General features: G+C 58.0%; 1 protein-coding gene and 1 long non-coding RNA gene across 3 annotated transcripts in view; one reads left to right on the top strand and one right to left on the bottom strand.

Moving 5' to 3' along the window:
- Positions 1-1,382: 1,382 nt before the first annotated feature.
- LOC141567163 (uncharacterized) overlaps positions 1,383-8,483 on the bottom strand; it is an 11,080-nt gene continuing 3,979 nt past the window's right edge. Inside the window, exons 1-3 of one of the 2 annotated variants that reach the window (XR_012489586.1) lie at positions 4,561-5,281; positions 3,739-3,906; positions 1,383-2,307 (exon numbers count right to left, since the gene is read on the bottom strand). This is a non-coding gene — a long non-coding RNA (uncharacterized LOC141567163). Of the gene's footprint in view, positions 2,308-3,738; positions 3,907-4,560; positions 5,282-8,483 lie in introns of those variants that run through there. The other variant, XR_012489585.1, reaches the window with a different exon arrangement.
- The window catches only part of PTH1R (parathyroid hormone 1 receptor), a 24,795-nt gene continuing 24,105 nt past the window's right edge, over positions 7,794-8,483 (top strand). The window contains exon 1 of the mRNA XM_019724016.2: positions 7,794-7,951. The gene's annotated coding sequence lies outside the window, so the exon portion shown is untranslated. The remainder of the gene's footprint in view (positions 7,952-8,483) is intronic.

Genomic DNA, 8,483 nt, shown 5'->3' with positions numbered 1-8,483 from the left:
TCGACGTGTGTATGTGACCCTGTAGATGTGTGCCGTCTGTGTGTGCTCGCACACATCACTGTGGGCAGAAGGATGGGGACACGTGTGATCATGTGGGCGTCTGATGTCTATGCGCTCATGTGTGTCACATGAGGCTGTGACCACAAGTGTGTATGAGCATGCGTGGTGCTCCTGGCTCTGTGTGCGTGTCCATCTGTGAGGCTGTTCGTCGCTGGCACGGGGCGGGGTAGGGGCATGTGGACACAACTTCTGTTGAATGGCCAATTCAGTCAAAAATGCAAGTAAATTTAGCAGGGGAAAAAAAAACCCATCAGTCAGACGAGGAGTCTGAATTGGGTGGTTGTTTGACTGGATGGACCGACTGTCTCAGGCAAACAGTTCACGCTGGCTGAGAGGAGGCGCTGGCTCCCCGGGGCCATCGTGGAGAAACTGGAGATGGGGACCCAACTATGGCAGAGGCAAGACACAGGGACCGAAACAGAGATGGGGACAGATTCAGAAACAGGGGAGGGAAGGTTGCTGAGGCAGTGCAGAGACAAAGGGAGCACCCAGGCAGGACACAGCTTCCCAGAGCCTACAGACCACTTACATAGAGCAGGTACTCAGCCCTCTCACCCCAACAGCTCCTCATAGTATGAGGCAGATTCGTTCTCACCTGTCACTCACCCTCAAGCGGCCGAGAGTGGATGGAGTGGGCGCCTGACCGAGATGCAGGAAGGGAGTATGGGCACAGGCAGCGAGGACAGAGGACAGTGACAGAAATGGAGGCAGTGAAGGGGACAGGGATGGCAGTGGTGGAGGTGAAGGCAGGAAGGTAACAAGGAGGTGGTGGTGGTGATGACAGCAGAAAAGGCAGTGGTGGTTGGGAGGGCCTCCTTCCCTGTCCCCTTCCAGACCCCACCTAGCTGTGGTGGCCTCACCAGATCCAGCGCTGTCCCCACCCCACCCCACCCAACACCAGCTGTGGCCTTGCCTCAATGGCCACACAAACACCCTCTGTGGCCCGGGGTGTGGAGCTGCATTAAAAATGGCCCAAGCCCCCAGCCAGGAATAGTTAGGGTCAATTCCGGTACCTGCCTATGTGAGTATTTATATATCTACCCGCCTACTGGTGTGGTTATGTCTAAAATACAACACATGGGCGCGCGCGCACACACACACTCAGTGGATACCCCAGTCAGGCTAACCTTCCTGTGCTGTGTGTATCTGTCTGTCTAGAGATACCCACTGGTTCCTGGACACCCTGCACCCTACCTGGTCCCTTTCAACCAGCACTGGGGCCACCAGGAATCACATTGAAGTGTGTATGTGCACACATACACACACGCGCGCACACACTCAGGGACCCTGGCCCACAGGGGCTTGGATCAAGAGCAGTCACCCTCCTGTGCACACATATTTCAACAAAAATCCTCATGCTACATAGATTCCTTTGCACAAATTGTATATGCTTCTGCACACACGTCCACACGCATGCTCTTTGCATGCATACGTACACATATTCACACGCCTTTGCATACACACACACACACCTAACACATCACACCTTCTAGCTCATGGTATAAAATGAGCTCTGGGTAGGAATTAGAAGCCCTGGGAGGGAGGAGAAAAGCTCAAGGCCAGAGAAATCCTGGAACCACAGCAGGCCTGCCTGGCGAGGTCTGGGTGGCTGCCTGAGTGCACGTGCGTGTGTGTGAACATGTGAATCCAGGTGTTTGGGACCATTCCACTGCCTCCTCCTCCACTCCCCGGAGGGCCATCGCCACCCCCACCCTGTTCACAGAGGGACATAGTAGAGGCCAGAGCGGAGCAGCTGGGCCTGGGGAGGTCGGCGTCCCCAAGTTTGGGGCTCGCGAGCCTTAGCATCTGTGTTGTTCTTGGCATACCCGGGCCAGATAAGGGCAGGGTCAAGGCTCCGCTCTCGTGGGAAAGGACTCTTTGGAAGGCTCCCGACCCGTTCCTTTCTCAGATCTTGGACCCCATAGCGGGCACAGGGAAGGCACAAGGGAAAGAGGGGTGACTGGGGGACAGGCAACTCCCCATCAGGCTGGCCTTGGGGGCAGAAGGAGACCACAGCAAATTCAGAGACTCACAGGTACCCAGGAATATGGAGTGATTCCTCAAACAAGCCAGGGACCCCCAAGTGCAGTGCCTGGAGCCGAAGGAGAGGGACAACCCGACACCCAGCTCTCGGCAGCATCCGGACTTGAGACCCTCTGCTCCAGGGAGGCTGATGAGACGCCAGGTCAGGGCTAGCGGTCAGGGACGCTGTGCCTGAGAAGCCTGCAGCCCAGTTGGATGGAAAGGCTGTTTTGGGGAAACAGTTGGAATGTTAGGGGACACCAGAACATCATACCCTGTCCAAAGCAGACTGAGGGTACTGGTCTAGGGATTGGTTATCAGGGCCAGCAGGGGACCCAGTTCTGGTCCTGGTCCCTTTGCTGACTCCTGGGGCCTCTTCCCCTCTGGAGACCCCTCTTCATACATGTACAACGGGGTGGGGTGTTGGATCAGCACCGCAGGTGCACAGTCCCCCCGGCACAGTGGCTTTGGGCCACCCATGGACCTAAGTCTCCTCCTTCTCCACTTGCTCCAAACTTTGCCCCAGGGCTCAATGCCCTGCAGAGGGCTGGAGCTTAAGGCTCAGAGCCGAGAACAGGGGAATAGTCGGCAGAATTCTGCAGGAACACAGGGCTCATCCAAGGCTACGGATAAGCCAGGAGGGATGGGGATTCCTATGCCACCCCCAATCCCCAGGCCTCGCCTGACAGCAAGCCCCACCCATCTGAAGAAGGAAGATCCTGCTTGCAGGAATCCTGGTCTAAGGGACCAGCGGGAACCTACCTGGTGGGTGTAGAGGCCTCTCCCCCAGCCCACCCCCACCTAGCAGGCTCATGGTTCCCTGCTGGCCGATGATTACTGTAGATGCAGTTTGGGGGCAGGAACCCCATAAAGGAAGCATTGACTGAGGTTGCCAGTAGGCCTTGCCACCTCCGCCCCACTTTGCCTGACCTTAGGGTCCAGAGAGAGGACCTGCCACCCCCTCGTTCCCCACCCCCATCGTCCTACTCAGGACAGCAGCTGGCCGAAGAGACAGCTGAGCAGACCTGCGCTGGAGAACTAAGCTGTGTACTTCCTGCAGCCCCAGGCCTCCCCGGCTTCAGTCTCCCACCTGGGACTTGGGCTCCAGTCCTTCCAGCTTGACCCTTCAGCTGCTCCCCAATTTACTAAGAACTTTCCATTGGGTGGGTTTGATCTCATAAGCCTCCCTGGAGGAAAACTTTTGAACAACACATGACAGGACCTGTCCAGAGGCCTTGGGAAGGTCCTTCTGAGATCCTGCGATTCCCTCCCTCCTCATGGGAAAACTGAGGCTCGAAGATGTGGGGCCTCCCCATAGTCCCTGGGGGGAGGTGAGAGGGGGCAGGGTGTTTGAAGTCCAAATCTCCAGCGAGTGACTCCCCTGTCCTGCAGAGACACAGGACAAGATGATTTTTCTACCATAGAGGCCTCGCAGGACCACGGAGATGGCCCAGTCCCTGCCCTCAGGGGCTCAGTAGCCTCTCAGGATAGAGGCAAGAATCAGGAATCCTGAGGTCTCACTCTGCTGGGGCTTGGGAGGGGCACATCCAGGAAGACCTCAGAGGGGACATTTGAAGGACATATGAGAGCTCCCAGGTAGAGAAGGGAAGTGCAAGGTAGACAGCAAGAAGCAGGGGCAGAGGTGAAAGAGCTCACCCAGGGTCCGGAAACAGGAATCGCAGGGCGCTGGGACCCGGAGAGAAGTGGCTCCCAGAATACGTCTTCATCGTTGGAGCCTCCAAGTCTCTGAGCCCAGCCCAGCACACAGGAAGTACTCCAGTGTCTGATGAATGAGTGACCTGATCCAGGGAGCCACAGGAAAGCCTTTGAGCAGAGAAGTGGCCTTGTTAGGGCTGAGCTTCCAGAACACTTCCTTTCTCTCTCCTCCCTCTCCTCTGCTTGCCCCCTCGGCCCCCAAATAGCCCTCTGTGGTTATGCTTGAATTGGAAAATTGATATGGAACCCTGAGTTGGAGGGGCAGGGTAGCCACCCTTCCATCTGGGACCCAGCTCTGCCCACTGGGCCCGGAATGGTTTCCAGAGTTGCTTGTTGGGGGAGGGTATTGCCGGTGGGCACAGGATACGTTGGATGGCCCTGAGGTCAGCTCTCCTGTTCCCTGTCTCTGCACCCGCTACACAAGCCCAGGAAGCCAGGAAGGAAAGGGGTGCAATGGGGATGCAGGAGACTAGACCATGGCCTCCCTACAGATGTATGACTGAGTATGGGCCATCAGGACCTTTGCTTTTCACCTAGGAAATGGGGCTTGAGCTTTTCACTCACTCCTAAGGAGGCAGAGGGGCCCCAGAGGTGGAGCGGTGGCCCAGGGCGGGCAGGAGCCCAGTGTGCGGCTTTGGGCGGCATCCTGCCCTCCTGGGCCCAGCCAGCTGCCAGTGTCCCCTCCAGTTCCGGGGAGGTCTCTGAGCGCTGCAGAGCCACTCTCCTGCTCTCCCTGGAGCCTCCTCCAAGGCAGTGACTCACCTGTTCCCAGTTAGGGCCCTTCAGCCTCTTCCACAGACCTCAGGAAACTCAAAGGGCCCTGGGTGTTGGGAAGGCCCAGGTACTTGTTCTGGAAGGGCTGGGTGACCTCTGGCACACCATTGGCCCTCTCTGGACGACGCTTTCCCACACACAGTTTTATAAACTTCCCCAAAGTACTTCCCCTTTCTGGCCAGTTCAGCCAACGTCCACGGTGCCTCTGGGCCAGGCTCTGTGCCGGGTACTGGATAGCCGGCAGACACGGCCCTAGGCCCAGCCGAGATGTTCCCAGTGTCATTGCCAGCTCATTGCTTCACCCACCTAGTGTCCCCTGAGGCATTCAGGGCAAGAGGAAACTGAGGCCCAGACAGATGGCCCAGCGTGACCAAGGGCCACCCACAGAGAAGGTCCCTCCAGGCCAAGCAGGGCCCAGTGTCAAGACCTAAGGGTCCCCCAGCCAAGGTCTCCTCAGCACAGCCCCTAGCCAGGACCCAGTGTCTGAGCTAAGGCCCTCCCCACTGCCTCCTCCTTCCTGGCCCCTCGTCCCTTCAAACCGCAGGGCCTAGCCGCCCTCTGGAACGCGTGCCCAGGACCTCGGTGGTATTTTGAGTTTAAGAAAACTTTGCAGTCGGCAGGAGCTCTTAAAGGTTATAAATAGCATCAGCGGGAGCCCATGGCCGGAGCTGCGGAAACACGTGTCAAACACGCCTGGGAGGGGTATTCCGAGGCGCAGATCCCCCCACCCCCCACGCCCCCTCCCCAACCAGAGACCCACCAGGCTTCTGGGGATTTTACAGCCACTGGAGCGGAAAGTCACACCCCACCCGGAAGGCGTCTGGGAAACAAGACTCCATTCTTGCCCGCCCCCAGGGTCCGGAGTGGTTGGCCAGGTTGCCGGGGCATGTGGGGCGCTGCTGAAAAGGGATCTGGGGTAGGAGGTCTTGTTCCCACCCAAACCCTCCCCACCTCCAGGGTCTCCACTCAGCTGCCCTGCATGGGAATTCCAGGGCTGAGTGGGGTTTCAGAGTGTGTCCACTCTAAATCAGTCAGCGGCAGGCAGGGACAAGCCCAGGGTGAAGAAGGGATTCTTCCAAGGTCACCTAGGAGCTGGGTAGCACTTAGACCCCAGCCATGGCTCTTCCACCAAATGCTGCTGCCTCCCTTCCATTTCGAGGGCCCACAAGGCACTACCTGACCCCACCGGAACAGTCCCTTTGGAGGACTGCAGACTGTGTGAAGGGCTCCTGGTAGGAGTCGTCCCCGGCTTCACGTGGGGGTGAGCAGATCCCAGAGCCCCATCAATCCCCACGTTTCCACGTCTGGTGGAGATGTCTAGTTGAACAGATGAGGAAGTGAGTTCTGGAGAGGACTAGGGACTCCTCCCCAGCAGGATACACACCCACACCCACCCGCCATGGTGTGGACTGTGAACACCCATGGCCAGGCATGGGGTCTCCACAAGGCAGTCAGTTCTGGTCTGGGTAACTGGGGTCTCAGACTTGCCCTGCAGGCCACACGAATTGAGGACATGCTCTCAGGACTGAGGGCACACAGCCATGAAGGCCCCTGGATTTTCCCAACTGCTCTGCAATGTGCCTGGGCAAGAATTGTTACTCCCATGCAAAGATCTGGAAACTGAGGTGTGTCTGAGGCTCCCACCATCATCCCCAGTCCTGCCTCACTCCTGCCCTACCTGCTGCCCATGGCCCCCAGCAGGTCTGGGGGTAGCAGCCAGGCCTGGCGTCCAGGCGTTCTGAACCTCAGGGAGCCCCAAAGGGTTTATGGGGCTCCCAATGAATGGGCCTGTTGAGCTCAGAGGGGGCCGGGCCCGAGTAAACATGACTGGGTCAGAGCTGCCATTCTCCCCCTGCCTCCTTCCCCAGGACCCAGGACCAAAATACGACTTCCTGTCCCCGGAGCTGAGGGCCAGACTCGCCCCTCAGAGCCCTGGGCTGGGGCCCACTGGAAGAACACAGCCTGGCCTACACGGGCAGCCCCCGAGGCTTGAGGGCAGTGAGGACCTCAGGTTTTCCTATTCACAGGTCTGCATCCAAGACCCAAGTGCTTGGGCACTTTGTGGAGCCCCTTCAAACTTTGAACTGACCATCTGTTAATGACAGATCAGGAAACTGAGGCCACAAGCAGGATGAGACCCACAGGTCAGGGCAGAATAGGCACTGGGCCCGAGTATCCTCTTATCTTGGCCAGTGAGGACCAGAACAGCTGCCCACTGACCTGTAAAGCTGAAATCTGGCCTCCCACTTGTCCTGGTCACAGCATGGCCTGTGTGCCCTGGGACACCCCTTGGAGCCGCACACTTGGAAGCAGCCCAGCGCCAGGGGCAGGAGCCCTGTAATTGATGTTTGTGAGTCTTGCTATATCTACTCTCTGGGCCTCATTTTCCCCAGGGGCACCCAGAGAAGTCTTCCTGGCTGGTTTCATGCCAGGAGCCTAGGTTCCAGTGGTCAAGCTCCCTGCCTCCCTTTCCAGCTTGTGAACTAGAAAGTACTTTGGAAACTGTAAAATGTGGTACCTCCCCAGGAGCCTGGAAGACCTGAGGAGGGGTCACCCCTGGGAATGGGGGACTTAGGAACATGCCACAGCAGCTGGGGGGCAGGTGGTTTGGAGCCAGCCTCCTCACGTGCTGGGCACTGGGGGCTACGGCTGGAATGTGCTGAGCAGCGAAGGCCACGTGAATCATTATACCTCATCAGGCTGAGCCTGGGACTTCCAAACACAAACCAGCTCCAGCTGGGCTCAGGCAGAAAGGCAGCCTCCAACCAGGGTCTCCTGGCCCTGGGGTGAGTTTCCAGGATCTTGTATGGTATCTTCCTCCCCGTCTATCCAGCCCTGGTTCTGCCACAGCTCATTCCACAGACGCACAGAGGGCGGGCATCCTGTCCACAACCCCCTGCCTCCATGACCTTGGGCTGCATAAGCAGGTGTTGAGCCTGGGAGGCACTGGGGGGCACCCAGAGAAGTCTTCCTGGCTCGTTTCATGCCAGGAGCCTAAGTTCCAGTGGTCAAGGAATCAGATATGGGGTGGCTGTGGGGCTGCAGTGGTCCAGTCAAGGGATGGGTGGAATGAGAGTCCTCACATCTTTCCTGGTTGGCAGCCACTGGATACCTGGACACTGGTACCCTTGGACCTACTTCTGCTCCCCCACCAGGGGCCTGGGACAAAGTCCTAGGCTGGTGCCGGGCTTGGTAAAAAATAATTAATTTTTCTTTTCAAGTGAAAGCTCTGACTCAGGCCTTTCCCTGTCCTGAACACAACATCCTTGCTTAGGTCTGAACCACAGAAGCTTCTCAGATCTATCCATGGCCTCCCCATGGCCAACCTGAGTCTGCTCTGCAGCTCCAGGCTCAACTTGGAAGGCCTTGTAGGCTCCAGGTGAGTGGGGTCCAGGGAATCCCAGGGCCTGAATGCAGCTGGGAGGGGCAAGGCTGTGGTACCCCAGTGGGTTAGTATGTGTGTACCTGTGCCGTGCTGTGGGTCAGACAAGGCATGCCTGCATGGAAACATCTGTGTATCTGGCGGTACAGCAACAGGGGGACCTGTGACCACCTGATCAGTAGGGACAGGAAACCCACACCACCAATAGCCAATTGCCCTGGGAGTGCTCCCTGCCTGGGACAGAGCGTCCAGACCCCCAGTTCCCCCAGCTTCCCTCCCTTGGCCTTCCTGAGAAGTGAGAAACTGGGCTTCCTGCTGCAGTGGGAGGGGGCTGCCCGACCAGCTGCTGTGGGAGCCTCCAGTGACTCAGCCTTGTGGGGGGGTGTTTATGAGCAGCCGAAATGGCTGTAAAAGTGGCACCTCAGTTCACTTATGGCCTGGCCATCCCCTCCCCTACGGGCCCCTTGCCTTGAAAAGCTTCCAGAGGGGCCTGGAACTGGAGAGAGATCCAGGATTAAATCTTGGGTGG

Source organism: Rhinolophus sinicus, linkage group LG10 (assembly GCF_036562045.2).
Source record: "Rhinolophus sinicus isolate RSC01 linkage group LG10, ASM3656204v1, whole genome shotgun sequence".
Taxonomy (NCBI): domain Eukaryota; kingdom Metazoa; phylum Chordata; class Mammalia; order Chiroptera; family Rhinolophidae; genus Rhinolophus; species Rhinolophus sinicus.
This window is presented reverse-complemented; position numbering and strand designations above follow the sequence as displayed.